Source organism: Vanellus vanellus (genome assembly GCF_965231255.1).
Source record: "Vanellus vanellus genome assembly, chromosome: 13".
Classification (NCBI taxonomy): Eukaryota; Metazoa; Chordata; class Aves; order Charadriiformes; family Charadriidae; genus Vanellus; species Vanellus vanellus.
This window is the reverse complement of record NC_138918.1, coordinates 12334755-12340754: the sequence shown is the minus strand read 5'-3', so window position 1 is coordinate 12340754 and position 6000 is coordinate 12334755.

Sequence of the window (6000 nt, the reverse complement as noted above, 5' to 3'; positions counted from 1 at the left end):
AGAAGTCTGAACTCTTACACAAAAACTAACAGGAAGCTTTTAACTTTTCTTCTGACTTCTCAGCTCCCTAGCTGTCTGAAGAGAGGAGCACCTATAGGATCCATGCGTATCGATACAGCGCACAGATCCCAAAGTGCTGCCAGCCAGAGAAACACCAGGCCTCATTGTAATTGTGCTGTGGGTCAGGCTAGGATTTGAATGGCAAAGCCCAGGGCTTTGCTTTGACTGCAGAGGGGTAAAACAATATTTAAATAACTGCCAGCCACTGAAATGAGCAGGAGTCCCATGGGAAAAGAGAGAATTTGCGGCCGTGCATGGCTGATGGTTTTATCATGAACATACAACCAGCAAAGGGAGTGAACGAAGCTGCTGGGAGCCGTCTCTGATTTAGTATTTATTTCATAACGTTGGTGGTTGACTCCGAGCCTTTTGGCTGTTAATTATCCTTAGGTGCTTAGAGGAAAATATCCCAGCAATTCCACCCATAAATCTTATTGATTCTCACCTTGAGTCCTTGGGAGCTTTTAGGGCACCTGCACAAGCTGCCACCGCTTGAATTAATTGAGCTCTGCGGAGCAGCTGCCGGCTGGTGCCTCCCTGCACATTAGGCGCGAGGCAGAAAGATGTATGTCCCCGGCCAGCTCTGGCACAAGGTGCTGATGGCACAGACACGTGGGCTCCTTGGACTCGCAGCACATTGCCAGCACACTTCATTTCTCCGTGGGAATGGCACATCCCCGGCTGAGCTGAGCCAGGAGCCTCCAGGACTGCTGTGGGCAGTCAGGACCTGGGAGGGATGCAGGACGTCGCATCTGAAGCACGGAGAGCTCAGGGCCTTTTGAAGAAGGATGTTAGAGCATTTATATCTCATTTCTCTTTGTAGAAGTGTCTGAAATAATTTTGCTGAAATTTCTGATGGCAGAGGGGTGGCACAGAGGGTAGACAGCCATCGACAAAAATATCAGCCTCGGTGGTTAACTTATGCCATGTTTGCACGAGCACCTGGAAAATGAAATGACTTAGGGGACGTGTTAAGCAACCTCAGGCTAATATATCTGCAGCAAAATATACAAGGTGGGAAATTCTGGTCTAGAGGAGGTATTTCTTTCTACAGCCAATGTCATCAATAACTAGGAAATGGGGGTGTTTTCAGAATTTTTCTAGAGCAGTAAAGGTTATTTATTGGCTTTGGGAGAGTCCTACACGAACTGTGGCTTTTGGATGAAAAACTTGTGATGATAAAAGCAGTTATGTATCATTAGACATTCCGCCCCCCCCAATCCATTTATTAAAAACATGCAAAAAAGGGCATAGCACGCTTCAGATTTTTAATTGTGGGATATTTAACCTCATTTAAATCTAACTTATTAATTCCAGGAAAATCTATGCGTTGCACTCTCGACACAAACACGTTTGCCGCACCACTTCCCAGTGGAAGATGGGTGGAGATGGCAGCAGATGGGTGGAAGCGGTGAGGGTCCAGCAGCTCCGCAGAGCTGACGGGAGCCAGTTTCTACCCCACGTGTGGCGTGAGTGCCCTGAGCAGCACCGTGCCTTCGGCTGGACTGCACCACCAAACCGCCAAGCCCCTGGGCCGTGGAGTCCTGCTAAGTGAAAGCACTTTTTAATGGGGATGTAATGGAAGTCGTTAGTGTTTGCTGTTTTATTACGCAGGTTGAAAATTACTTATTAGCATGAATGCATTCACTCTTCACGCTGATCGTTCATATGCTTTGCTAGAAGGGTCCAGGGACATTTATCTCGGAGCCGGGAAATATCTTTCACCTTTCTGGATCACATGGCTGCAGATAGAAAAAGCCTATGGGACTGTCCGTGAGCACTCGGTATGTTCTCATCCTGTTGCCCCGGCAGGAGAAGCGGAGAGGTCGCTGGTCTGGCTGCGTGTGGTGCTTTCGTGTATGGCCCCTCTCCCCAGAGCAGGGGCACGAGCTCTGGGGTTAAAAACCCAGAACAAGGAGAGGTGAAAAGCTGCGTTGAGGAAGGAGATGTTGCAGGAGGTCTTTCCGGCAGATACCTGCAGGAATGGGAGCTCTCTTCTGGTTCTGAGCTAAAGTGGGTTGAAATGGCAGTATCTGGAGTAGTAGAATAAAAGCTTGGGGGTGTTATTTTAAAAACACTCGAGTCCTTTGTGATGGCCACAATGTGCCACTAATAGGTGTCTGCCGGGGCTGGGAGGCACCTGCCACGGCAGGGTGACAGGGGTGTGCTGGCAGGGAAACCATCAGATTTTCTGAAACTGAAAATGCTCCGTTCAACCTTAGAGTTGTAACTGGTGCCTTGGAGACCTGGGAAGGGTTGTGCACCAGCGTGCCACCCTCTGATGTTTCTCTTCTAGGTGCCCTTTGAAAAGTATCCCCCCCGTGAATGCCAGGGGTAGCCCTGCCGTTTGGTGGGTCACGCTGCCTTTGCAAGTCCCTGGGGAGCAGGACGATGACACCCTTCTGGGGCAGGAAAATTTGCCCAACCTTGAGTGCGTTGTCCTTGACAGCGTTCCTGCCTGGCAGAATTCACAGAGCAGTGACGACTACGTAAATAAGCCAAAGCATATGAATCAGGATAGGAAGTTTGGGTTTTTCTTGGCAAAATCCCCTTTCTCTTGCAAAGTGTTAAAGATGCCTGAGCCTTAATATTCTGCCATCTACGTGTAAAGCTTGGGCTTGCATCTACTCACCTCACCAGGGAACAGCGTGACTGGCACTGGCTGGCAGTGAGCAAGCTGGTCCGGAGGTGCTGGGGAACGAGGAGAAGATTCCCTTTGGAAGAGCACCTCTGGTCCGAGCTGACCACAAGGTCGGCACAGATCCCACATGCAGGAAAAAGAGATGTGACCGCCAGTGTGCAGCAGCCACTGATGGGCATTTGGTTCTTGGGACAGATGGAGCAAAAGTAAAAATTCAGGAAACACAAGTGATGGTGATCCCCTGTCCCCAGCATCTGTCCCCAGTCCCACTGCAACTTGCTGGTGTAGCTGCTGTCATTTTAAGACCTGAATCGTCTAGCCGGGCTCGGCTCTGGTTTTCATGTTGCTGCTGGAGGGAATGAGGGTGGAAAAGATGTTACCCCCCCCCCCCCCTTTTTTAATGTTAGTTATTTACAAACACAACTCACTCAGGAGAAAAACACTCCACATTTGGCCACACGTACCCTGAGGGTATTGATACCTCCTCAAATGCCAATCAGTTCAGAAACCGTTAACATAAAGGTGTTTGTACCTTAGCTAAAAGATGAAATGTATGGGTAGCTCCGTGTATACCATCAGCCACCCCGCTGGCTTGGTAGCGTCCTGCCCTGGGCTTTACGGGGATCAGGGGGGAAATGCATTGGGCTGAAGGGGAACAACTCAGACTGCTCCATTCACGGTGCACGCAGCACAGTGCTTGCATGAGCAGAGACAAAATTAGGCAAGTAGAACCCGAGAAAGGGGCTGAGGTACCATCCAACAGGATGGTGGTGCTCAGGGGTGTATCAGTCACCTCGGCTGCGTTGTGCTTCCCCCCACGCACACCGCTCACTCCAGGCCACTGAATTGAAGCTGTTCCCAAAGGGAGGGACAGGACCGCAGGTGAGGTCACCAGCTGGGCAGAAATGAAATGGGATATTCAGGGCCAGAAGAGACCCAGAGGTGCTCAAAGAGGTTAACGGCCACCATCAAAGCGTCCTTAAACCTCCAGGCCAGCGTCAAAGCAGCCAGGCATCTGTGATAAATATGCAAGCCATGCTTTAGTCAGGGAGAAATAAGTCAGCTGTTGTACATGGAGAAAGGGAGGTGGGGAGCTCCTGCCCAAATCACTGCTGTGTGGCTGCTGATGCCAGCAGAGGAGTTTCCCTGGAGACTGCTTCCTCGGAGCCTGCACGAGCCAGCACGGGGCTGGGAGGCAGCACCCAGAGCCACTCGGCGTGACCAGGGCAGGCACGGGGACACATCTGGGGTGAAGCAGGCTTGGGGATGGATGGTTAAGTGCTTTCATGGAATTTAGGGAAAGCAGAGCTGGATTACTTCCCGGTGAATTGTGCCGCTGAAATGCAGCAACTTCTTGGCTGCTTCTCAGCAAGACCCTGAAGCTGAGGAGCAGAATATCCCAGTGCCGCAGATGCTGGGCAGAGCAGGGGAAGATGGGTCTGGCAGAGGTGAGGACACAGAGGGAGAAGTGGGGCATGTGGAGGTTGCTAGATGTGGCCGGTGTATTTCTGCCAGCTGGAGATGGTTCACACTGAGCTCCCCATCACATGACGGACGGGTGTTTGAGAGCTGACCGGCCAAGGCGGTCTGTCCCTGTGGCTGATGCAGAAAAGTTGCACGGACACTTCCCTTTCTCCCCCCTCGCCTGTGTATTTATTTTCTAACATTTAAAACTCTGCCGAGGTCTGGCCTGGCTGGCCACCGAGGGAGCGTGGAGGGTGAAACTCGCCCAGCTCCCTCTTGACTGGCAGCTCCGGAGCCAGTTTGGCGCTCAGCCACCGCGGGCTCCTTCCCGCTCACGTGGCAGGCAGAGCAGCGTCCCGAAGGGACCGAGCAGCAGGAACGCTGTGACCCGGCTGGGGGACGGGACAGGGACTCCTCTGGGCTGCACATCCTGGCTGCAGCCATGTCCCTCAACCAGCGATGGGCTGCGCTCCCCACCCAAGGACCCGCTCCTAGAGAGGGTAAAGGTGCGAGCCTGGCTGGCAGGGATGGCGGCCCCAACTGATGGGAGTTGTGTGCCCCCCGAGCCGTGCTTGTCAGGAGCACAGCGACCCTCCAGCAAATAGGGGATTGGGCTATAGAGAGTACGGGACACAGCTTGTGTTACTGCAACTCAGGTATAAGAGCATCCCCTCCAGACATTCAGCGAGGCCAGTGGCCGGCTCTTCTGGAGTTATAAATAAACTTCATTTTGGAATTTTACCAGCCAAATTCTTAAATGTATTTGGGATGTGGCACACGCTGGCAATTCCCAAGGCTGCGGCACACAAGGGTGCTCCCTGAGCCAAGGATACCACGGGATGCAGCTGAGATGGTCTCAGTGGAGCAACCCTGACAGCCTGAGACTCCCTCTGCAGCTCCACCAGGCCCTCGACACTGTTGCCCTTCCAAATGGAGTGCTGAGCTCACGTTTGTCTCTTTCCTTCTAATGGCTCTGCTGTGAAATCAGCTTTTCATCCTTCTCCACGCACCATCAGCTGGGAGCTACGTCCTCAGTGCCTTGTCACACTGCCGGGTCTCCTGCGGGGTTTGCACAGATGTCTCACCGGGGCTACAGGACATGCCGGGGCTTCCAGATGAACCTTTCTGGGGAGAAGTGGGGCGGCGTGCTTGCTGCTCCTGAGAAAAGGCCAGGAGAGGCTGCAATAAAAAAGGCACCGACTAAGGGCCGCTGGGAATTAGACAGGTCGTGCTAAATGGTATCGCCGGTGCAAGCTGCCTTTTAAATGTGTATAATTCGTGTGTGCCTATACACTTGGTTTGGACTCTCTGCCTCGCTGGCCGAAAGAATTAGGGGACAAATACTGGGGGTGTTAGTGACGATGATGAGAGAGCGACGTCCCATCAGCTGGAGACCAATCAAATATTTAAACCTCCTCAAATGAAGGTCCGTGGGGCTCATCGGGCTCAGGAGAGAGGAGGGGGTTTCCCCAGGACAGGGTTATTTCCCCGGGACACGCACCCGGTCCCTTACTGCACCTTCCACTGGAGAGGAAAACACTGGCAGCCGCCCGCCCCGTTATCACGGGGCGCGGGTACCCGGGAGCATCCTCATCCCTCGGCTCCGGGTTGAAGCTCTCCGGTTCACACCTCCAACCCTCCTCACTCGCCGGCTCGGGGGGACCGGGGCTCCCCGGTGCGTTCCGAGCCGGCAAGCGGAACCCCGGGCCGGAGCGCGGCCTCTCCCAGCCGGTACGCCCGGGATGAAGCCCTGCGGCGGTGCTCGCCCCCGCCGGTCCCCCCCCTCCCTTCCCCGCCGGCGCGGTCCCTTTAAGCGCGCCCCCCCCCCGCCCAGC